Genomic DNA, 26,087 nt, shown 5'->3' on the forward strand with positions numbered 1-26,087 from the left:
TAATAGCACCCCAGGAAATTATGTTAATTCAGTCTAATTATATTTGGGTCTAAACTACCTCCTTGGGTTTAAGAAAAATGTGAATATCATTTACCCTTTACAAAACCAAATCTAGGGGTTTTTTCCCTAAACAGTCCTGAGTACACTGCTCCTACAGTGAGGCACCTATTGATGGGGGAAATCAAATGTGTAAGTCTCTAGAACAACGAATCTGAGGTCCCTGCTCTTGGATAGTAAGATGTGGAGCCAGTTTTGTTTTTTTTTTTTTTAACTTTTATTTATTTATTTTTTTGATTTGAGATTTTAGCAAGATAGCTTTGGGGTTTGGTTTTTTAAAATATATTTTATTGATTATGCTATTACTGTTGTCCCATTTTCCCCCTTCACTCCCCTTTACCCTGAACACCCCCTCCCACCCATATCCCCCCCTTTAGTTCATGTCCATGTGTCATAAGTTCTTTGGCTTCTACATTTCCCATCCTATTCTTACTCTCCCCCTGTCTATTTTCTACCTGCCATCTATGCTACTTATTCTCTATACCTTTTCCCCCTCTCTCCTCCTCCCACTCCCCTATTGATAACCCTCCATGTGATCTCCATTTCTGTGGTTCTGTTCCTGTTCTAGTTGTTTGCTTAGTTTCTTTTGGGGTTTTTTTTAGGTGTGGTTGTTAATAACTGTGAGTTTGCTGTCATTTTATTTGCATGTTTTCTATCTTCTTTTTCTTATATAAGTCCCTTTAATATTTCATATAATATTATGATGATGTACTCCTTGAACTTGACCTTATCTGAGAAGCACTTTATCTGCCCTTCCATTCTAAATAAAAGCTTTGCTGGATAGAGCAATCTGGGATATAGGTCCTTGCCTTTCATGACTTGGAATCCTTCTTCCAAGGCCCTTCTTGCCTGTAAGATCTCTTTTGAGAAATCAGCTGACAGTCTGATGGGAACTCCTTTGTAGGTAACTGTCTCCTTTTCTCTTGCTGCTTCTAGGCTTTTCTCCTTCATTTGAATCTTGGGTAATGTAATTATGATGTGCCTTGGTGTGTTCCTCCCTGGGTCCAACTTCTTTGGGACTCTCTGAGCTTCCTGGACTTCCTGGAAGTGTATTTCCTTTGCCAGATTGGAAAAGTTCCCCTTTATTATTTGTTCAAATAACTTTCCCACTTGTTGCTCTTCCTCTTCTTCTGGTACCCCTATAATTTGGATGCTGAAATGTTTAAAGATGTCCTAGAGGTTCCTAAACCTCTCCTCATTTTTTGAATTCTTATTTCTTCATTCTTTTCTGTTTGATTGTTTCTTTCTTTCTTCTGGTCCACTCCATTGATTTGAGTCCCAGTTTCCTTCCTATCACTATTGGTACTTTGTACATTTTCCTTTATTTCACTTAGCATAGCCTTCATTTTTTCATCTAATTTGTGACCAAATTCAACCAATTCTGTGAGCATCCTGATCACCAGTGCTTTCAACTGTACATCTGACAGGTTGGCTATCTCTTTGTTGCTTAGCTGTGTTTTTTTGGGGGGAGGGTCTTTGATCTGTATTTCATCTGGGACATTTTTTTTCTTGACATGCCTGTTATGTATGAGGGGTAGAGCCTTAGGTGTTCACCAGGGCAGGGCAACCCAGTCACTGTGTGGTGATGCTGTATGTGGGGCAGGGGTCCAAGAGGGAACAATGGTGCTTGCTCTGCTCTCTGCCAGATTTCAGTCACTTCTGCCACTTCCCCCAAGCAAACTGGGCCCTTCTGGTGCTGATTCCTGTGTGGGTGAGCTTGTGTACATTCTAGAACCTTGTGGGTCTCTCCAACGAACTCTCCTGTGAGGCTGGGAGTCTCTCCCGTCACCTCAACCCCCACAGGTGTTTTCAGTTGGTGATTTGAGGCTTTATTTCCCTGGGCTGGAACCCTGGGTTGCGTGGTCTGTCTCACTCCCTAGTTTCTCCTGGTTTAACTGTGTGCGAATGTGGGACTGCCCAGTTCTGCAAGCCACCTCATGCACCAAGCCCCTGCACAATCCTCGGTCCTGCTGGATTCACCCTCTGCTGCCTCGCATGCCTGCTGGCCTCTGCCAGCCACCACTTCTTATTTTTTGCTGTGACCCCTCACCACCCGGCTGCCCAACTCCGCCCCTCCTACCCATCTGGATGAATGTGTCCACTTTACCTCCTTGGTTGTTGGACTTCCATACAGTTCAATTTTCTGTCAGTACTGGTTGTTATTTTGTTTCTAAAATTTTGTTGTCCTTATTTTGGTTGTGTGAGGAAGCACAGTGTGTCTACCTATGCCTCCATCTTGGCCAGAAGTTCCTGGGGTTTTGTTTTTGTTATTGTGTGTTTTCAATACTATTATAATTTGACAATGGATTAAATTATCTTCCTTTTTTTGGTTACAATGGGCTGAAACTGTTATTCAGCTTTGGTTTTTAATACCATCAACAAAAATGTATTATTGCATTTTTCCTCTTTCTTATCCAGTCCCAGGTGCTTTGGGAGCCACAGGCTTGGATTTGGGCAGCAGAGCTAGGCCCAGCCCGGCGAGCCCTAGCCCCAATCTCCACTCTCATCCTACAGATGCAGGAATGCCACGGCCAGTCCTCAAAGTGGTGTGGAAATGGCAACAAGAAACCTCAGTATAAAGGACCCATGGACCAAGCCAAAGCATGGTAGTATTGAAGGTAGGAGGTGGGGGTGGGTGGGGAGGTGAAAAGTGGTGGTGGAAAGATGTAGACAACTGTACTTGAACAACAATGGAAAAAAAGAAAAAATAAATAAATTTTTTAAAAAGAAGGAATTTGATTAAAAACTAAATATTTAAAGTGAAATGGAGCATTCTAATTAGAGTCTGAGGATGAGAACAAGCTTTAGTTCAATAATAGTTGACTAAGTGATTATTTTGAAAGATAATAAATTACATATTTAAAAAATAAGAAGAGTGTTGGAAATGGAGAAGCCAAAGAACTTATATTCATGATCCATGGACATGAACTAAGAGGGGGGACTGCTGGAGGGAAAGGGGGTACCGGGTAGAGAAGGGCAAGGGTAGAAAAATTGAGACAACTGTAATGGCATAGTCAATAAAATATACTTAAAAAATAAAATAAAGAAAATGGATGATGATAGAAAAAAGTCACTTTGTGAAAAATAAATTTAGTGAGTTGAAATTTATAAAAAATAAAACTACATACCTAAAAAGAGAAAAAAGAAACCTCAATATTGTGAATAAATGTTTTCAAGTTTTTGGGTAGGTACCTCACATCAATATGGCGATTATCAGAAGGAAGAGAGGTTGGGAGAGTAAAGGGTAAAGGGAACCTATATATGGTGACAGAGGATATTTGACTTTGGGTGGTGGACACACAGCACAATACACAGATCATGTGTTATAGAAATGCACACTTGAAACATATGACTCTATTAACCAGTGTCATCCCAATAAATTTAATAAAATAAAAAAATAATCTTTACAAAATCACAAAGATACAAATCTCTTAAGGGTGTGGACCCCAGTTCCTGAGGAACATCAACTTTACCAAGCACAATAAGAAGCGCCTGAAGAAGATGCAGACCAACAATGCCAAGGCCATCAGTTCATGTGCCAGGGCTATCAAGGCCCCTGTAAAGCCCAAGGAGGTCACAGTCAAGATCCCAAAGGGTAGCAGCCACAGCTCAATTGACTTGCCTACATCACTCATTCCAAGTTTGAGAAACGTGTTCGTGCCTACAGAACCAAGGGTGTCAGGCTCTGTTGGCCAAATGCCAAGGCCAAGGCTCAAACCAAGGCCCATGTGCAGTTGGAACTCCAGCTCTGGCTCAGGCTCCCAAAGGTGCCCAGACCCCAACGCAGACTCCAGAGCAGAGGCTTCTGTCTGCTGACATGAGGACAGAAGGACTGGTATGACCCCAGGGGTGCTGTCTGCATAGGGTTGATGTCCTCCTGTGCTATTTGTACAAATAAACCTGAGGCAGGAAGAAAAATAAAAGTACTATTCCATTTTTCACTATTGTCAATAAATATACATTATTCCATTTTTTACTAAAGTCAAAAAATACATATATTCTTCCATTAGCAAACTACTAATGATAACTAAATCCAGTTATCCAGTTCTAGAAATGTAAATGTCATTCAGTGATCATTCTGCAAATTTATTATTGGGTAGGAAACTGGAAACTAGGGAGCAAAGAAGTACAGATTCTATCTCTTTATTTTGGTTTTAAAGTTCTACAAGCCAACAGATCATGAAGTATTTATTTGAGAAAAAATGACAGAAAGGAAACAAAGGGAAATAAAACTGTGTAGACCCTAGAATGAGCCAGGCACTCTGCCAGATTCCTGGTTTGTATTTTCTCATTTAGCTTTCACCAAGGAAGCAGGTACCATTCTCTCCAACTGAAGATGAGGAAACTGAGGTATTCATAGCTTTAGCAACTTCTTCAAATTTCTAAGTAGCTGAAGCAGGATTTGACCCTAGGTCTACCTTATTCCTAACCAGTATGTTAAAACATATGGACAATACTTCTCTTCATATCTATTAAAGTTCTTAACTGCAGACAACATAAAATAACTCTGAAAAAGACAAGAGACAACAAATACTGGAGATGATGTGGAGCAAAGGGAACCCTTGTACACTGTTGGTGGGATGATATGAATGTGGCTCACAGGAAAGGCAGAAGAAATCAGGGAGCCAACAGAAACAAAGGATCTTTGAAACCCTATGACACAGCAACAGCCTCCCTGCAAAAACCAGTAGCCAGGCCTGCTGCCTGTTTCTGAAAATGACCCAGCCCTCTCTCCTCATCTCCACTCAGGTGTCAGATTCCCAGAGAGCACATGTGATTGGCCAAGCTTAGGGCTCATGCTCACCTCTGTGGATACATCCCAACAGGAAGAAATATGATCCAACCCCTTCAGCTTCTGTAGTGAAAGACTCCCAAATTTACCCTCCACCAAGTCCTCCTATGGTAGGTAGGGTGCAAGTGAAGTCATGGGCGCTGGACAGTTAAGCATGTCAAATGTCCACCAAGCTCTTCAAACCTAAATGTCTTTTCTTATGAAAATACTGGGAGTTACAATGTAAATGTGACAAATCTACCTGGGACTAGTGTGTCTTCCTGGTTGGAACATACACTCTGTGAGGGCAGGGACTGCATCTGTCATGGTGTCCCTCTGAGTCTGGCACCTGATGAGTGTGTTGAGAGATATTCAATGAACGAGTGAATTTTGCCCACAGTTTCTCCCATTACTTCATTCACAGGCATCACATTTATAGTTCCGGACAAAATCAGATAAACTTAACGGTCTTTATGTACTTAAAATATTATAGTCAATGAGAATGAAAACTCTCTTGTACTCTCAGGCAATATTAAGACCAAATACCATTCAGTGCATAAGTAGTAAAACTCAGGATCAACTTTATGGGGTACCCTTTTCTTCAAAATTTTCAAAAATCATGTTTTTAAAATTTTGTTTAAATATATCATCAAGATTAAATAATTTTTTAAAACATTCAGTGCATATCCTCACCATTTTGTGTACCATCTTAAACTTTCTCCAGTATAGAAATATTCAACCTAGTTATAATCACAATATACATATCTATAATGTATTATTTTTAAAGGAAATATTATACTGTTTTATGTTATCAAAATAGACTATGTAATTATAATTTTAATGGCAACATAACATTCCATGATCTTGATGTACCATAATTTATTAAGCCATTTCCTTGTTGTTGGACATCTGCTTTGTATGAATTAGACCTTTAACAAGGTACGACTTCTGAGAAGATCTAGAATATTGTCTACAGGGGGCTTATGAAAGTGATTCTGATGTGACAGTACACCTCATGATGATTCTGCAGTAAGTAAAATGTAAGGGGCATACATGAGATTCAACAGGATGGCATAAATTAGATGTAGGTGAGAGGGAAAAAGCCAAATAAGCATACAAATATAAAGTGGAGCCAGATAGATAAAGATTTTGACTCACGTAACTCAGTGACATGTTAGAATTTTTATGCTCCAGGAGTTTCTTGAACCCATGATTGTATTTAATTTTTATGCACTGGTGTTTGAACGTGTTCTTCAGGTGTTATGTCCCCAAACTGCTAAATCCTTTCTTAGATTCTCCCTGAGATTATTTTAAATTCATATGCCAAGATTAAAGAAACAATTTTTGGAGTAAAATGCAGAAATGGAAAGTGGTGAATTAAGGCAATTTTTCCAGTTAGAAAAAAAGAAAATAGAGGAATCCCAGGGGTGAATTTTGGCTTATGGATGATGGAAATTTATGAGGGTATCTTGAAGAGAAACAGAAAAAAAGGAAAGAACTATTCTGTGGGGTATATTTTTATTAAGAGAGAATGAAAGATATATAATGTGATTTACCCCTGTATCGGACACACTCCCTTAAGTGTTGAGACTATGTCTTGGGTCTTGAGGATCTGAAGTTATCCCTTTGTAAAAAACAGATTCTCGTCCCAGCCCACACTCTTCCCAGTTAAGCAGGCAAATTTCATCTCCCTGGGATGTTTTGTTTTAGCAGTTGGAGTGACAAACTGGAAAATCATTCACATTGATTTGGCTCTGATATGAACAAATGTTTTTTGACTTTTCTTTCCTCCTTTCACTGGTCTTGCTGTTACTTTGCCCCAGCCTTGAAAATTCATGCAAACTGCTAACAAAGAAGGGATTCTATCTGCTAGAACATAGTCTTTGTAGACCACTTCTTCTCTCTGAGATAGAGAGTGGAGGTTCATGTGACAACACAGAACACAAGTCCTAGTTCTGAGCAGGGCAATGCCCTGTCATCCTAGGTCCTCGTAAGTGCTCTTTCGAGTATGTGTCTATAACAGAAAACACATGCTCATTTCTCAGGTTTTATCTGCTCTGTTTAAATGGCAGTTATATTCAACCCCTATGTTAAGGAATTGATCAAACTCTACATGCAGATGAATACACTTAATTACATATCTATATAGACTTAGTTATGTATCAATAACAATTTGAGTAATAAATTGAGTATTAGATTATAAAGGTTTCTAAGAGAAAACATTTCTCTTTGTTAACATGTACATCATGATACTATAATAATGACAGTGTAAAGTTGGCCTAACTTCTGTGACTCACTTTTTTATTCAGCAGATTTATATGGTGTTCTAGGCATGGGGATTACAGCAGGAAATAAGAGGAGAAGGTCCCTGCTCTCATGGAGCTTCCATTCTTACTTAGAAAGATGGGTAATAAGCAAATAAGCAGACATGTTATCAAGATAATTATATAAATTTTGCATTAAAACATCCTTTAATAGAGCTTTAATGTTATTTCACCTGGTACTTTCAAAAACTCTGGAAGATGGATGAAGGGATTACCATATGCACTTTTGAAAGTTTTATTTTGAAGTATTTTTCAATGTACAGAAAGGTAAGATTCCCCCCCATTTTTTTTTTTGCTTTTGGGTTCTTTTAAAGATTTTGTTTATTAATTTTTTTAGAGAGAGGGGAAAGGAGGGAGAAAAAGAGGGAGAGAAACATTAATGTGTGGTTGCCTCTCATACAGCCCCTACCGGGGACCTGGCCTGCAAACCAGGTGTGTACCCCAACTGGAGATTTCCCAGTTTTTAATACTGCTATCAATTATGTAATTAACTAATAATGATTGTTAATATTACTATATTGTTTCATCATCTTCTCTCCCTCATCTCTCTCTGAGAGATATGTTAGCTCACTGGGAAGTCAGAGAGATGGGGGCCTTGGAAAGGGGATCCGGGGTAAGCCTGGGAGGAGTTGGCACTGCCCACCACTGCCTGTTGCTGCTCTGGTTGCGAATCTTGTGGGGACCCTTAGAGTTTAGCAGGAATTAAAAGGTTCATACCTAGGAAGGGGTAGGGGCTGCTCTAGAGCGAGCCTGCACCAGGTCTTTGTCTTAAGGGTTTTTACCTCTCTGCTGTGGGTGAGAATCGTAGAGGAAGATTTCAGAAGAATGTTCATTAGCTTTCCAGGTGCTTAAATTATTCTAAAATCAGCCAGCGAGAGCCTCATTCAAGCTCTTTCTTGTGTCTTTTTGACATGTTCCCATAATTCTTGGGTGCTTCCTCACTTTCTGGCACAAAAAGATGTTCCCAGATCATCATGTACTTCTCCCCAACCAGCCCTGGAATCAGCCTTATTTCTCCAGCCAAGATCTGAGTCCTAGTTGTGTGCACTGTGCACATTCCTTCTGGGGTGTCATTGATTCTCAGCCCTTAGGGCCCATAGAGGTTGAAAACACATGTGTGTAAATTTGTGTGCATGCACACACACATACCCATACACACACATACACATGAGTTTATACCAATATTTCTAATTTCAATTCAATTCCTCAAGGTTCCCTCTAGCTTTCCTTGTTTCCTTGTAGATAAAAACCCTCCTCAGCTATACATGATGGAGAATCCTGGGGAAGTGGGGAGACCACTTTAGGGCATTAGGTCATGGGAGGCCTGTCTGCAGAGGTGAGCTTGGATGACAAGAAACTGTAAAAGAAGATCCCAGGTAGACTGGGGAGCAGGGGAAACTCCTCAGGAACAAGCAGGTCAGTATAATCAGGAACCAAAGTGAAGAGGCTGGTGCGGTTGCCACTACGGACGAGGTAAGGAGTTTCTGGGTTGTGCTTGGTGAGAAGGGAAGGTATGGGAGGATCTTAAGTAGGGCATGATGTGATTTGATAGACGGGTCTAAATCGTCACTCCGGCTGCTGTATCACGGACTGTGACAGGGCTGGAGTGGAAGCAGACAGGAGGGCAGCACACCTTGCACTCACCCAGTGAGTCATGGACCAGTGACCACCACGCCCTTTGTTTATTTCTGAAATTGGGATGCCTGATTGAACTAATAGTGCCCGTTAACCCACTTGTCCACTCATGTGCCTTCTATTGTGTATGAGACACTGTCAGGAGACACGAGGGACTTGACCTCACGGGGACTCCATGTCCAGCATCCATCTCCTGGCTTCTTATCCAGTAGGTGCTAATTAGTCATAAACAACTGTGAGCAACTCAGAGACATTTGGCCCTTTGAGTTTGGATCTGGGACAAAATCCATAGGAGGGCATTGCTGCCACCGCCTCTGGTCTCTGATAAGAGAACCACGGCTTCCTGGATGTACCTCTTCCCCTACAGTCTGGATGGAAACTCAGCTGATGCTTTGGTGTGATCCTTCTTCCCCCAAGTGCAGAAATGGAGAAACCAGTGACTTGCCTGTGGTCCTGGACATCACCCATATCCTCAATGCATCCTAGCTCCAACCCCTTCCAACCCAGTTCTCTCCCGTCCTTGACATGCATCTTTATGCAGACGTAAAATTAAAACTGCACACCTGGCCGCAGGCAGAAAAAAAGATCTACATCCCTGAGGATCCACACTTAGAAGAGTTAATGTAATATATTAAAGTATATTTATTAACACCTGTGCCTTTGTCTCATTGGAGAAGTTAATGTGTTTTGTAGAATACAAGCTCTGCTTTCCCTGGATCCTTCCCGCTGGGTCCTCTCAGCTTTATGTTCCTTTAATCAAAATAAAAGGTCATCTGTACCTTGTCTCCCATGTGATGCCTCCCCGTCACTGGGTGGCTACCTTCGGACTGTTTCCCCGGAGTGGAGAAGCCGCCATGACACCTGGGGGTCAGCAAGCGAGAGCCCACACCTGAAGCGTGCACGGCAGCAGACGCCTGCTGGAAATACCCCAGCCACGCTCGCACGGCAAGCGTGGTATTCATCTGCTGCTTCCCGCAAATTACCACAAATTTAGCTACTTACAATGACACAAACTTATTACTACACTTCCTGTAAGTCAGAAGTCCAATCACTAGGTAGCAGGGTCCCCTGCAGTTTCTCTCCAGGCTGAAACGCAGGTTGGGAGCTGCAATGTCTCTTCTCAGGAAGCCTTTTTTAAAAGGCTCCACTGGCTAGGCCAGGCCCACTTACCACGATCTTCCTCTTAATGAACTCAAAGTCAATGGATTAGGGACCGTAATTACATCTGTGAAGGTCCTTTCCCTTTACCACATAAGCGACTTGATCACAGGAGTGGAACACCATCATTCTCACAACCCTGGCACAGTCACCGGGAGAGTGCCAAGGACCATGTGTAAGTGGCCCACCACTTAGAATGGATTGCTTGAGTTAGACTCTCCCCCTAGTTTTTTAAAAAATTATTTTTAATTGTGGTAAAATAATATAAAACTGACCACTTTAACCATTTTAAGTATATAATTCTTTCAGTGGGGTTAAGTCCCTTCCCCTCCACCCATCTCCAGAACTCTTCTGATTTTACAAAATTGAAACCTGAGCTCATTAAACACGAACTTCCCATCCTCCGCCCCTCCCCCAACCCCTGGCAACCACCACCTTCAGCCCCATGCCCAGCCCCAGCTTTGAATTTTCGTTCTTGAACACAAGTGATAGCAGCAGCAGAATAAAGTAAAACTAAAAATTTTCCTATCTCACTACTAAGGCCTGCAGTTTTATTAAGGCCTAGTTTCTTGTGCCACTCCAAATGAAATATGCATCTGGACTTGTTCTTTAAAAGACTTATATAGCTCATCCCCACTGGGCTGGGAATGAACTTTGTTTGGTTCCTTTGCTGGGCAGAATAGAGAGAGAGAAGAGTCTCATGATGAAAATAAGACACACTGCCTGATTTCACACTTCCCACCACCTCAAACATTGCGAAACTGCTCACCAAGTCAGCAATGTGGGACATTTTCTTTCCTTTGGGAAAGGGACTGAATCCAGACCAAATGAGGAACCTCATTCTTCTTTTCTTGTCTCAATTTCTCAACTAATAAATGGTGGCTGCAAAGTCAACATTTGTTTTTAAGTCACATGCTCCTTGTATAGACAGACCTGGCATACTAGAAGAGTTGGAATGGTTTTAATGTTATGAGAACTCTGGTCTCAAACTGCACAATAAAAGATAACTCTTTAGTTTTGGGGGAAGCTTCTCCACTCATAAATGTGTCATTATTTAACAGGGTAATAAATGTCACTTTGATTCTGAGGTTTCTAATTGAAGCAGTGGATTGTGGGTAAAAACTGCTTTTTATACCTTGGGAGTCTTTGGCACAGCTGTGACCAAACATAAGAGAATTTTGTTTCCTTCATTTGGGTATGGATGTCGTGTTCTGTGCACTGCAGTTTCCATAGCTTCGTTCGCTAGGCATAATTATTTCCAGACAAGATGCTGGCTGAGATGGTGGCCCCATTGCTAATGTAGCTTCTGAGTTTCACAAACAACAAACTCCACACTTTCCTCTCCCTGTGCCTTCTGTACATCCTGGTAACGTGGCAGGGAGAAATCATAACTACACAAGACGTCATACTTTTAAACTATGATAAAGTATTTCCAGAATAAAATACCTTGCTCAAGTTCCAAACCCACATATGTAAAAGCTATAATTTTCTATGTGGATGGAAACTCTCTTCTACAGACTAAGAGATTGTGTGAATTGCTTCTGCTTTTGAAATGTTCCTGTGTCCAGAGGCAATTGGGAGAACATTCAGTGACCCACAGGTGGTCAGCCCTGCAGGTGAGGGTCCAATACAGTGAAGCACGAGCAGTTTCAGGTCTGGACACACTGAAGAGCTTTGGCAATGCATTTCCACATCCCCAGCCCCCTGAAGACAGGAGAGGTCAGTGGATGGCTGGCACCCTGCATGGGAACCCTGGATGGAAACATGTCTTTGTTCAGTACTGAGGCACTTGTATTTGCATAGGTTTTTCTCAGATATTTTATTTTAAATAGCAAAACAAATACAAATTCAGGAGACTTCTTGTTTTTGTTTTGTTTTGTTTTGTTTTTCTAAGAACAGGAGTAGTTTATGCTGCCATCCCAATATTTTAATGTATTTTTAAGGTGAAAGAAAATCCATAAACTTAGAGATTATAACCATCCTAAAGACTCCTTTGCAGCTATTTCCATCTCCAGAGAGAAAGAAACTTCAGTTTCATGATGTCACTGCATTAGCCAGATCTTCCTGAGGAGGCAGCTACTGAGATTCCCACATGTCCTGTTTATACAATTTCTTCATGTGTGTCCCAAAGGCAAATAAGGAGGACGAGCCATGGCAACATTCAGCAAGCTATGCCTGGCCCACAACTCTTTCTCACACACACGAAAAGTCAGTTTTGCAGTTCTGACCCTGCCTGGCCTCCCTCCAGGAGCTCCCTCTTGGTTCCCTGCACCCTGTTTGAAAACCTGCCTAAGCCTCATGATTGTGTGCAGACATGCCCAAGCTCCGTACTCTCCCACTGTCCTTTCCTCTCACTGGTTCTTCTCCAGGTTACCCAGCTTCAACCTTACTCCTCTCAAGTGCCAAGGAGCTGGGTCTCAGAGAAGCTTCACCCTCACCCACCTGGGACTGGCTGCTCTGTTCACACTTCGTTTCAAAGTCCTGTGCTGTCTGCATCAGTGATCCCAGCTGTAGCGGATGGATTTGTCTCGGGTCTGGAGTCTTTACTTAGTTGTTGCTTAGGCCTTTTTTCCCACAGTGCCACAGTCTCCACGCCTCCCCTCCGCTCTCACAAGGTCTTTCAGGTTTGCTGTCTTCTTTCTCCCACAAGGACCTGGGTCTCACCACTGACCTGACTTCAAAGCTGTGATGAGAGTTAGACAAAGCTGTGGAGAGACAGGAAATCTAATGCAGCACTACTTAAATAATTGTGAGTTAGGGCTGCAGCAAATTTGTAAAATATGAAAAGAATTTGGAATAAAATTAAGCTCAAAATAGTATTGTAAAGTCCCGTCATGGGGTACAGACATTGGGCAGGAAGAAGTGGGTATCCCGTAACCGAATGTGGGGACCAGGACTGTGAGCCAGTATATTTGCAGGACGTTGACATAGCAAGTATAGAACCAGGCCCAGCGTGGCAGCCTGAGAAAATCATGCTGGACGTCTCTTCCTCTGGCTCACACTTCCTGCCTGCAGGGCAGGAAATATGCCTGCACACGGTGCAACCTCAGCCAGCTGGTAGGGGGCCCCCAGAAATTCTCGTGGGAACTCAATCCCAAATTCATTTGTAATGATACAATTGTTTCCTTAGTGGGCACATGGCTTTTCATTCTGAAAAGATACAGATTTAAGTGTAAAAATGACAAGGGTACGTCAAGCCTGTTTCTGATACATTGAGGTTAAAAATAATTTGTGTATATTTGGCATTTTTCTTGTTTGTTATATTTAAGAGGATTTTGTGTGCTGATGTGTCAGGTCAAACTTGTAATTCTAACTTAAAATGTGCTGTTAAATAGCTGACTTGGATAATGATTTTATGTTGACTTTTTAAGAGGTTGTAAAATTCATTATATGTCCAGATTTCATTATCTTTCCAGAAGAAAGAGTTTAGGAAGATACGTTTGTTAATCAGACAATTAAGGAAGTCAAATGATTACATTTATAAATGCTATTTAAATATTATTTAGTTAAAAGGACTAAAGATTAATCAAAGGCCCCTATAAAAAGTATTAAATGTTACTAGATTAATCCTTAAAAAACAACGATTGGCAGGTTGAATGGCATGAAAAGACACTGCTATTGTGTTAACTAAACATTTAAAATATTTGGCAATTTTTATTATGTATAAGAGTATTTTTATGAGGCACTTTGGCAAGGATCACATTTTCTTTCATTAAAAAGATTATTTTGACCCTAGCCAGTTGGGGAGAGGGTTGGCCCAATGTGCCAAGTTTACAGGTTCAATGCCCAGTCAGGGCATATATCAGAATCGACCAGAGAATATGTAAATAAATGGAGCAACAGATCAATGTTTCTTTTTTTTTCTCTTCCCCTTCCTCTCTCTAAAAGCAATCAATAAAATTTTTTTGAAAGGATGGTTTCAGTCACTAATGATGAGCCCATGTTCACAACAGCAGTGAGGGAATAGTTTAGGTTCAAGGGGTATCTCTAATTAGCCTGTGACCTTGGGCCCTTAGCTCACCTCTCGCAGCCTCATTTTTCCATCAGGAAGACAGCATAACAATGGTTTCACTGTGCAGCCAGCTTCAAGGACAGAACGAAATGGTGTAGGTAAAGAAGCCCCCTGCCAAGCGTCTACCTATGGCAGGCACCTAATGACAGTGTTTGTTACTGTTATCTCATTTGAAGGCCAACAATAATAAGAATAAATGTAATATTCCTTCTCATCTCACTGTTTTCTTAGATTTTATTGGAAATTTACGTTGTAAGACAAAATTCCAGAGTGACCCTGTTAAAATGAAAGTAATGTGTCCCCTGTCAGCTCCAAACCGTCGATGTCAAAGGAAGAGCCAAGGCAGGGCTCAGGCTGCCCAGCAACCCTGCAGGCTGCCTCCATGGCCCGTCACTCCCTCAGTCCCCACGGGAGCTGTTCCTGGGGCAGCTCCGGCCACTTCCCTGGCAGGCTTTTGGGTCTGTTGTTTGGTCTGCCTGGAAGCTTTTCCTTTCATGTCAAATGTCACCTGAGACTCTTTAAAACTGCATCCAGCCATAGCCAACCTGGATGTCCCACTTCCCTGCTTTCTTCCTCTTTACTGAAATACCTACTTCACCACTCATCTCTGTATTCACATTCCTCTACTAGAATGCAGGTGGAAGCAGAAATTTGTTGATTTTGTTTGCTGCTGTGTACCTAACACCTAGGACAGCTCCTGGCCCCTGGAAAAAAGCAAAAGGCATGAATCAAAGAGTGGGCCAGGACTCGACTGTGGAGGTTTCATCCCAGCTCTGCTTTGTGACCTTGTACAAACCGCTTGACCTTCCCAAATCTTCATTTCCTCTTCTCCACATGGTTGGGCAGCTGGCGCTTTACAGGGTGGCTGCAGGATGAATGAGTGTGAGGGCATGTGAACTGCAAGGCTGTGCAGAAACAGGGCCGATTATTGTCATTAGTTGGTGACATGTGGAAGGATTGCCCACGCCCACACCGTATGAAATTATTTCAGATTGGGATTGTCTCCTCTGCAGCCTTCCACGAAAACAGTTTGCTACATCACGTATGACTTACATCTCTGGCACACAAAGTGCTCAGTCCTGTGGCATGCCGTGAGCAAGGGTGGTCCACTGTGCTTTCTCAGAACAGGTGAATGCCAAGGCAGGCCTGGAGCTTCTGGACCTCTGTCACAGAGGCCAGATTAATGTATCTGAAATTTGTTTCATTGTTCTATGAACTTCCTGGACAACATTCTTGTTGGGGGGTTTCGAAAAACTGTATGAAAAGAAGAAACTCAATGAAAAAAAGTTCATTGCCTCTGATAATAGAACAGTTCTTTAAGTGCATGTTGCGTTCAAATGGATGGTATAAAAGTGGTAAGAGGATTCTCCTCATTGTTTATACTCAGTTGTTCAGTTTGCATTTAAAAAAAATTCTCTCATGATGCCCATGGATCCTTCTCTTGTATACAGTGAAACTCTTGAGCAGTAAAAGCCCAGGTATATTTTAGTGACCAGGTCAGTGAGAGGTCACCTCAGCAGTACTATAGAACAGTGACAGTGGTCCCGCTAGCTGAGGCCACAGTGTTGAATAAATCAAGGTCCTATAACCAGTCACCCCTGTTACCACCCCAAACACCCGTGCTTGAGCTAACTGGGGGCTGGGTTCTGTGTGGTTGTCGGAACAGTCGTGGCCTCTGAGGGCATACCAGACTTCGGTATCAAATGCAGCTTCCCTCTCAATGTCCCAGGTTCCCAGGGAAATAAAACAACACCTGGGTGTCTAAAATGTTATTCAACAGGTGATACAATGGTGGATGAAACCAGATACAGGAAAAATAACTTGCCATCCTAATTGTTCTCCAGCAATTTAAAAATTACGAATTTTTCATTGCTAGAAAGTAAGAACAAGAGATGAGCGCCCTCTTGTGGAGAGACCCACAGGTACTCGTGCTATTGTGCCCACCACCACCATCTCGCTCTCCCTTCTGGAATCATCTGCAAAGTCACCCAGTCTTCACTATCATATGACTCAAGTGCATTGTAAGCATATATTTGACAACATCCTTTTAACTTTTTCAAAGTAGTAATAATTTAAAGGCTAATTACTTTCAACTTCCCCGTGCTGGGGTCTAGCAGTTGCTGTGTGCCTATTTATCCTCCAGGGAAGTTGCATTATGACACATTTGTCTTACCACAGAGGCATTTCTGCTCAGTTTGCTGATTCAAAAACCCCCAAACAAGAATGTCATCCCGGAAGTTCATAGAACAATGAAACAAGTTTGCTGGAATTCCCAGTTGTTGGGGAGGGAGTGACAGTTCTTTTGCTCATGCAGCCCCTCCCACACTTCAATGTTACACCATTTATTTCCATGCAAGAAACATTTATTAAGTATTAAGCACCATGTAGGCACTGGAGATACCCAAATAGGCACAACCTTTAGCTTTGAGACCCCTGTCCAGCAAGGAGTCAGCAGACATACCTCTAAGTGGTAAATGCTATTGTTATGGAACTCAAGAGGTTTTCTGCTTGGGGTGCTCTGTTCCAGAATGAGACAAGCCATGGTTGTTGCAGGTCATCAACAAGGTAGTTTTATTTACTTGCCACAAGTAAAGGAGACAGGGGATTCATATCCAAAGCTCTGTTTCCTGGAAGGGAGGCTTGGCCATTGCTTATTTATTTGGTCAATTACATGTTGATTTCTTCTTTGCAATTGGCTACATTTATCCTTTGAGTTCCTTACCCGTTCATCCTGTTTACAGTTCTACCTGCAAAATACTGTGCTACATTTTAACATTTAGCAAGATAACATTTAGTAAGAACTTCGGAGACCTTAAGACCTTTGTTCTATCTAACACTATGATTATGTACAAAAAGCAACAAGTGCAAAAAGTTGAAGGAAGAAGTCTATGGTCACTGTCAACACCCCAGTGCCCACTTCACTCAGCACCCCTCTCCAGACCCCTCAGAGTTTCTGCTGCAGCTGCAGCTGTGGCCCCATTGAGAAAGCCCCTGTCCTGGGGCTCTCGGCTCTCGCTCAGGAGGCTGGCATAGGTGGACACATTGCTTTTCCTCTGTGGCAAGGTTGTAATTTTTCAGTAGAAATGTTTAGTAGGCAACTGAAGGAAAAAACAAAAGCAAAAAATGAAACAGGGTATATAAAGACCAGCTCGCCCAGAGAAGGAGCCTTATCTAATGTGACAGGATCGGGCCCCACTGCAGGCGGCTTGGCAAAAGCAGCTACTCAGTGCACAAGCTCCTTCGCCTCCCTTGTGTCTCGAGGGGTGCAAGTCCAAGGTGAGGCAGACTGGGGCTCATGTCACTCCTGGGCTTGCTGATATCTGCAGTACATTCTGGAACCTTCTTTCTACACTCTGCTCTGGGATGGGTGCATGACTTCTACTTCCCCCGCTCCCACTGCAGCTCCTCAGCCCCCTTCCCTCCTGGCCCTGAAAAATGAAGCTCTTTCTTCCCCCTCTTTTTTTTTTTAGATTAATGAACATTTGAGTTACATCTGAGTTTGGTAGAGATTAATTTTGGTTACTCTGGGATAGAATCTGTTTTCTAATTCAGTGTATGTCTTAATCTCACCTTGAGATGAGGAAAAGTCCAAATGCTTTCCTTTTAAATAGAGTTCATTGGAACAAGTCAGTTTATTCTGGGGAAACTGGAAATTCAGCAATGCTGAATTCGAGAAGTTAATCTTGAGATTGTATTCACTTAGTAGGAACACAGGACCAGATCTGGAAGTGAAGTGGTACTGTCCAGGTCATGAACAATCGGCAGGCCAAACAGATTCCCAGCCCTGGTTTTGGACCAGGCCTGAGCATGAAGTCCAGCTCTGCTATGTGTACCAGGTGTGCCTTCCTGAAGCAGGGCCCATATGGAGCTTTGGTGATCCTGTAATGGGGTGTTGAGCTGAAAGCCCCCCAAAATGCAGAAAAACCCCATAGCGATCACTTGGGGGATGAGGAAAGTGAAGCAGGGCCATTGAGAGCTCCTTTGCATATCTGAAGAACTTGGCCAATGTTTTAATAAGGTTAAAAAACTGAGCCTGAACTGGGGAGCCAGGGAGAGGGGTGTGACTCAAACCCGTGATGTGAGGTAGCCAGAGGGGCTTCCTGAGCCTGTGAGAGCGGCGGCGTGGAGGCTGCTTCTGCCTCACAGGGCCACACCTGACAAAGAAACCAGGCTCCTGGCAGATGTAATCCAGTGTGGGAGGAGTCAGAAGTGAGGTTTCGAAGGAAGATCCAAGTGGGGATTTAAAACCCAGGCAGGGAAGCCCATGCTGGGGCTTAACCACATGGTTTGGGAGCAGAGAGATGGCTCTCTTGACCACGTGGCTTAGGAAGCAGGAAAGCAGGATGTAGTAGCCTGCAGAGCTCTCTCTTGGCCACATGGTTTGAACAAATGCAGAAGGACTCCCACTGGCCCACAGTGAGGAAGTGCCACACAGTTCTGGATTAAGAACAGGGGCCTCGCTGAGCTGCAGACTTCTTTCTTTTCCTGAGATACGGTACCCCTGACTGGACTGGTTTGGCAAGGAGAGGAAGGATTGTATGTGCGTGTGTGAGTTTGTGGGTGTTTTTTTAAAGGGACTTTGGGATTTAACGGTGACATTGACCATTATTCTGAACCTGTGTAACTTTGGAATAAACAGTTCCTTTCCTTTTTACCAAACTCTGGCACTGAGAGCCGCAACTCTTACCAACGGTGGGCAAAAAGACCCACAGAGTAACAAGACCCCCAGGGGCATGGGGAGTGTTTTCTGTAATGATCCTGTTATGAAATGGCACAGACTGCATAAGAGCATAGTACAGTGCCTGGCACATAATAGTTTCTCAATAAATGGCAATACTTGATTACTGCTGCTGTTAACTGGGAACCTACTCACTTCCAGGCACTTGAAACATTCTCATTTACATCTCAGGACAATCCTATGAAATAGACTTACACTCTACATTCAGTATAAAGATACTGAGTTTCGAAAAAAATAAACTTTTCATGAGGTCACATTTCTAAATAGCAGAGTTCGACCTCAAATGCTAGTCTGTTCATTGCCAAGTCTTCTTCAAATGACTTCTCTTTTTGAGGCATAAAACATAGAGGCATTCAGATCATAAGTGTCTAGCTCAAGGAATCACCACAAAGTAAACACTGTGTGACCAGCAAAAGGTCAAGAAGTGGAGCGTTACCTGTACCCAGAGTCCCCTTGGTCCCCGTTGCAGAAATAGGAGATGCCTCTAGAGAGAAGCCCCCAAACCAGGCTCACTGTTCTAGGTTTCTTTCTCCCGGTTCTTCAATGCCCTCTTAGCTCTCTGAGGTCTTGAACAGATAATATTTTTGTCTTGCTTTTTCAGGAGAGGCGGTCCCAGTTATCTAGCTGCCATTACCAGAAGCCCAAAGCCTAGGCTACTGCCCTGCTTGCAACTAGTTTAGAGGAAGAAGCACCCCTGCCAGCAACATAGTTCCAGCCACCGGAACTATGAGGGGCTAAATTCTGTTATGTAAACCACCCAGTCTGTGGGCCTTTGTTATGGCAGCCCAAGCCAACTAATACAGAGAGTAACAGAGAGAGACAACACATTTTGTTAATGATGATTGTGATCACATGTTGGGGAGATGAAACAACTGGAATTACCTAGCTAGAGAACATTTCTTAAAACTCTGATTCCTGCACAAGCTAATTGAAAAATCACCTGGGCTCCTGGTGAAAATTATAGATTTCCAGGTCCCATACAAGAATTATTAAGCCAGGCCTTGGTCGGGTAGCTCATACGGTGAGTGCATAGCCCCAGTGCACCAAGATTGCAGGCTCAACCCCAGTCAGGGCACATACAGGACCCAACCAATGAATGCATAAATGGGTAGAACAATAAATCTCAATCTCTCTCTTTCCTTTCTCCTTTCCTCTCTCTCTCTCAAATCAATTAAAAAAATTTTTTAAACAATTGTTAAGCCAGAATTGCAGGGGTGAGGACTGAATTCTGCACTTTGAATGAGCACTCAGCTAATTCTTGCAGGCCCCAAAGTTTGGGCGTCAGAAGGAAAGCAACAGCTTTGCAACTTGTGATGTCTGAATCCTGCAGGGCGTCACCTTCGGGCCTGTGATCCCAGGAAAACACAAATTGCTCACTGCTTCATCTGTGTAAACAATAAAAACACAATTATTGTGACAAATGGCCAGGAAAAATCCTTCAAAACACCTATATGCACTCATCTTAATTTACTAAAATAAATTCACATTATTAGAGCCAAGCCCATGAAAAATGTCTCGGCTTGGGCAAAACTGTAGAGAGGTGTCCCTACCCCCACGGAGAGCAGGTCCTGTCACCAAACATCCGGTATCAGGATATTTTCCATTTCGTGATGTCTAAATTTGTGTTTATATTGCCTGTTTCAGAGGAATTTGCATTTTAAGTCTAATCTTTCACTGTGGAATAAAATGACAAGAATTAATATTTTCTAACAGAAGTATTCCATGATGGCTCACAAAGATAACTCTGTAAGCCCTTTTTCCAGGATAAAAACCTTTTCCAACCAGAAAATCCTTAACAATAAAAGCCTAAGCAAACATAGGCTGGTATTTCCCCCATAGCATTGTCGTATGTGGTCAGTTCTGTGGAAGAGATCCCTAAAAGGGACTCAGACCCCTTCCCCCTTGCCTTTCTCTACTCTAGAGGTAGAAAAAACAAAATTGTCCATTTCTCAGTCTCTCTGGCAGGAGGGACTTGGGTTGTGTGGTGGGAAGTGGGGTGGGGATGAGGCATGTGCCATATAATTGTAGGCAATGAGATACAGATGGAAATCCCTGGAGAGGCTGTCCCTCCCAAAGCCAAGACAATCCACCCTCAAAGAAAGCACTTTCTTTACCCCTGGAACCTCTACACTCTTCCTGCCAGAAATAAAATGGCAACAATTGGAAGAGCAGCAGCTATGTTGTTACAATGAGGTGAAAAGTATGGAGAGGAATCCAGGGAGCTCAGGGTGGGAAGAGACAGCACAGGGCGAGGCTCAGTCCTGGAGGCCTCCGTGCAAGTGCTGGGTGCCTGCCTCAGACTCTTTTCTTTAGAGAAACAAACTTGCCTGCTTCAGCTGGTCTTGGGAGGGCTTCTGTTATTTGTAGTCACATATTTTCCCAACCGACAAACAATGGTTGACATTTTCCATCTTCGTGTATCTCACTTTTTCTCTATGCAGTAAAATGATAGATCTTGAAGGGGGAGGTGACAGCAGGCAGGCTCTTCCATAAGTTCCTATGCTGATGGGCGATGCAGTGACGACTTCCACCCTGACAGGGGTCTGTAAGAGACATACCGCACAGATCTGACACTCCTAAACTAGAACACTTCTTGCATTGCAGGTGGCAGTATAAGAACTCATTATGTCCCAAGCACTGTTTTAACTCTGTGTAGTTATTGACTCATTTGATCCTTACAACATCCCTAATGAGTATTTTTATTAATCCTGGTTTACAGATGAGGAATCTGAGGCACAGAGAGTTTAAGCAACTTGTGTAAAGGCACACGGATGGTCACTGGTAGAGCCAGGTTCAGGCCCAGGCTGACAGCTCCAGACCCTGATCTCTTAATCATAATGCTCTCTGTTAACCAGAGTCAAGTAATTTTTTCCAGCCTACAAGACAACTCTCAAAATCAGTGACTTTGTGGGGTACAGTTTTCAAACATCGGGGACTCAGGCTCCAAAATTCTGAACACCTGGGGATTTGGTGCTGTTCCACCTCCATTCTTCAGCCAGCTGGGCTCGCTCAGAGACGAGGGCAGGCTCTGCCTCCTGTGAGCCTGGGGGAACTAGTCAGAACCAGACAGATGATCCCCAACAGGCTCCAGGCCCCCCCCCCCCCCCATTCAGGTTTCCTGCCAAAGTCTTGTCTGCAAGTCTCAAAATGTGCCTTGTACAAACTTGCTTACATCATTTATTTTTAAAATAAGAAAGACCCAGTATTTTGAAGAGGAAGTGCTTGATTTTTTTTTTTTTTGGCTTGCTTTGTTCCATAGCCCACATGAAGGCGGAGACCAGACTATGTGTTTGGTTATTTTATCTCTGTATCCTACTAAAGTTTTATTTATGGTTGCAAAGCTATAGGCCTATAATTGGACTTTTGCACATTCTCTTTGCATATGTTATCTGAAAAGAAAATATCAATTGCCTGCTTAATACTTTATGAAACTTATTAAGCGGTTCTTAAAATGCCTCCTTACACATCTTTAGTTGCAGTTGCAAAACTTTCTACTATAATTCTTATCCAACTTAGGAAATAAAAGCAAGTTTTACCAAGTTAACATGAAAATGATGAAAATTTGTTTTTGCTTCGTTATAAAATCTTCAGCTGGAAATGGAGAAGTCAAGTTGTTTTTGTCAGCTGTGGCTTCCTCCTTCCTCTTTGAAGAGAACTAAATATGCCTGTTTAGTTAGGTCTATTGTTTTTGTAAAATCACATCTATTTTCTGTGACTATTGCTGATGTGAAGCACGAATATGGCATGCTGTCTGCTGGGCTGGAAATACACCCAGAGAGCCAATCGCATCCCTCATTTATGGTCTATTCCCCATCATTCCTGAAGAATTTCTGATTGCATTCTTATTAATCGTCCTAATTTCCCCCTCATTATGCCAGCTACTTTCCATTCAGTTCTGGGTCTCTACTCAGCTGATTTCTGGCAATTAGTACTTTATGTCTAGATACAGCTTTCTTCAGGCTGCTGCAGTGTGAGACAGCTCAGATTCCCAATGTCTCTTCTGCTGCTGCAGGGGGCACAGCACTGGCCTCATGTGCTTATATCCTAGGTGATCCTGCAGGTTAGATTCCTTCTCCTGTAATCATTATTCATTCCCTCATCATGCAACTATTTACTGAATACCCACTGGCTGCCAGGTTTGCAGCCTGATAGTGACAGTGGGTCAAGAAAGCAACTGACCACAGCAAGCCTTGCCAAGGCCCAGGCGCCCATCCCCCTGTGATCCCCTTAGGTCACTGTACTAATTAGAACACTTTCAGATACAGGTAACAGAATCCTACCCTCAATGGATCAATAGCAGGGAATGCAGATCATCTCCTAAAACAAGAAGTCTGGGGATGGGGCTCATGATACAAAAGTTTAGGAGAGTGGCTAAGGACTTGGTCATGTTCATTTTTCTGCTCCCCACCTGGTTTCCTCCTGAGGCTGACTATCCCCATGTGCTCATGAGACAGCTGAGGCAGCTTCAGGTGAGATGTCCAAACATGACTATTTCACAAGAATAAGACAGGGGCTCTCCCTTCCTTTTGTTTCTTGTTAAAAGTGAAGAAATCTTTCCTGGAAGCCCTCCCCCAAACTACCCCTTGGGTCTCAGTTGGGTAAAATTGCATCTCATGCTCATGTTTAAACCAATCACTAGCAAAGTAATGAGATCCCCCTGACTGGCTCAAACCAATCAGGACCTTGGGGTGGTGAAGGTGCTAGTCTTCCCTGAACACATGGCTGCATAAGAGAGGTAGACTGTCTAATGAAATCGAGGCTCACTCTGGCTGTTGTGGCTCAGTGGATTGATTGCCAGCTAGAGAACCAAAGGGTCACTGGTTTGATTCCCAGTCCGGGCACATACCTGGGTTGCAGGCCAGGTCCCCAGTAGGGGGCATGTGAGAGGCAACCACTCACTGATGTTTTCTCTCCCTCTGTTTCTTCCTCCCTCTCCCTAAACATAAAAAAATAAATAGTCATTTTTTTTTAAAATCAAGGCTCTGTAGGAAGTAGAAAGGAATAGATAATGGATGTTGGGTAGCTACTGTGATCACTTTCTCAAACTTGAGTAATGGGAAATTTCTAAATGGAAAAAAGAGAAAAACAGACCCAAGATGTCATAGGAATAAGTGGAAGCTACACTAACCTCCTCCTAGGACCAATCTGGAATTACACGTAAATTGTAGAGAAATAATCCTGAATAACCAACTGAACACAAGCTGAAGAAAAGCCTTATAACCAAGGACAAACTGAAGAAACCACTTCACCACAACATGACTGGTAGGAAGTGCTAAGTAGGCGTGAGAGGGTTGGCTGGGCTCCCTTGGGCAGCAGCTGAAGTTCTGGAGGGATATTTCGGCAGCTGGGGGGTTCTCCCTGAGGATTATGGGACCTATATCCCAAGCTGGGATCACCTACCTACAGCACTAGAGCCTGGAAAGGAAACCAGATAACATCCAGCAGTGAAAAACAGTGGGGTTTCTGCCAGGGAGAGGCATCAGGATGCAGAGAACCTCTTAAACGGCCAACACACAAAATTTCATGTGCAGCCACTTGCCCTGGGTTCCAGCAAAGGTAGGGAAGAATGGACTAGAGACACATGAGGAGGGACTGGAACTGGTAGCTCTGAGGAGAGAACTGAAGGAACAGCAGCCAGGATTCCTATGCTGAGTCATTACCAGTGTAGGAGACCATCCTGCATAGCATGGGCCCAGCTCCCACTTGGAGATGCACAGGATCCATGCCCATGGATAGGTTCTCCTGTGGCGAATCAGGCCTGCTATGTGCCTAGGCCACTTTGAGTCTTGCTCTTGCTAAAACCCCTGTCATCCTGAATTGAGGACATTTACTGCAAAGTAACTTCCTAAAATTCATGCTAAACCTTCCGAGGATGAGTGTAACCAGTTCAACCACTTTTGCCGTTTCATTTGCAAATATCCCTCTTCTATGATGTGATTAGTGACATTGGCTCCTTTGTTTTCTGTAAAAGGTAATCACCTAAAGTGAACCTATGCATAGTAAATGAGGACCATCATGTAATGTGCGGAGAAATCCAATAAAGGCCAGTCAGGGCAAGGGCCAAGGCTTTTGCTCCCCTTGAGAGAAAAGCCATGCTGTCTCTTTTCCTGCACTGGACTCGGTAGTCTGTGTAAATGTCTCATTTCATCCATAATGACTCGGACACTGCGGGCCAGTGTCTGCATCAACCAATATTGCAGAAGCCATCTTTCTAAGGTGCAGCAATCCCCTCCAAATGAAGTCAGCCTAAAGGGAAGCAATAGCCCCCCACCACACACACGCGTACATGCACACACACGTACTACTCTTCCCCACCCTGTGGAGCTTAAGCCTGGCTGCTGAGTACATCTCATGGCTCTATCATTGATTAACTTTAAGAACTAAAGTGGATCTCTGGGAGCTCTGAGACTTTAGCTGAACTTTCCCTAGGCACAGAGCTGGTAAAAGCATTGGTGAACATCCTGGTTCTTTCTGCACACACCCAGACCCAGCAGTGGAGGCTACAAGCTGTGGATCATTAGTAGCTCAAAACAGGTTGCCACAAGCAGAATCCAACAAAGGCCTGCATCAGAGTCTTTGCAGACTGACCTAATACACAGGAACAAATGCAAACAAGCAGCTGAAATGAGAAGACAAAGAAACAGACCCCAAATGAAAGAACAAGAGAATTCTCTGGAAGAACTAGATGAAATGGAAGCAAAATATCAGATACAGAGTTTGGAGTAATGATTCTAAGGATACTCAACAACATCAAAAAAGATGTAGAAACCATAAAAGAGGACCAGTCAGAAATAACTAATGCAATATCTGAAATAAATAATATACTGGAGGAAAAACAGTAGGTTAGGTGAAGCAGAGGACCCAATCAGTGATTTGGAAGACAGGATAGAATAAAACACCCAAGCAGAGCAGCGAGAGGAAAAAGAATTTTAAAAAATGAGGAGAACTTAAGAAACATTTTGGACAACATGAACCATAAAAATATCCACATCATGGGAACCAGAGAAGAAGAGAGAGAGCAAGGGATTGAGAACATATTTGAAGAAATAATGACTGAAAATCTCCCTAATCTGGTGAAGGAAAAAGACACACAAGTCTAAAAAGTTCAAAGAGTCCCAAAAAATTTGGAGCCAAAGAGGCCCACACTGAGACACATCATAATTAAAAAGACAAGGCTTAAAGACAAGGAGACAAGACAATCCTAAAACCTACAAGAGAAAAACAAGTAGTTACATATAGTGGAGCTCCAATTAGACTGTCATCCAATTTCTCAACAGAAACATTTCAGGCCAGAAGGAGGTGGCATGAGATATTCAAGGTGATGAGAATCAAGGATCTCCAACAAAAGCTACTTTATTGAGCAAGGTTATTATCATTTAAAATTGAAGGAGA

General features: G+C 42.9%; 1 long non-coding RNA gene across 1 annotated transcript in view; it reads right to left on the minus strand.

Annotated features, from left to right (window-relative positions):
* Positions 1 to 16,318: 16,318 nt before the first annotated feature.
* The window catches only part of LOC118500733, a 66,575-nt gene continuing 56,806 nt past the window's right edge, over positions 16,319 to 26,087 (minus strand). Inside the window, exon 4 of the long non-coding RNA XR_004903310.1 lies at positions 16,319 to 17,055. This is a non-coding gene — a long non-coding RNA (uncharacterized LOC118500733). The remainder of the gene's footprint in view (positions 17,056 to 26,087) is intronic.

Source organism: Phyllostomus discolor, chromosome 5 (genome assembly GCF_004126475.2).
Source record: "Phyllostomus discolor isolate MPI-MPIP mPhyDis1 chromosome 5, mPhyDis1.pri.v3, whole genome shotgun sequence".
Taxonomy (NCBI): Eukaryota; Metazoa; Chordata; class Mammalia; order Chiroptera; family Phyllostomidae; genus Phyllostomus; species Phyllostomus discolor.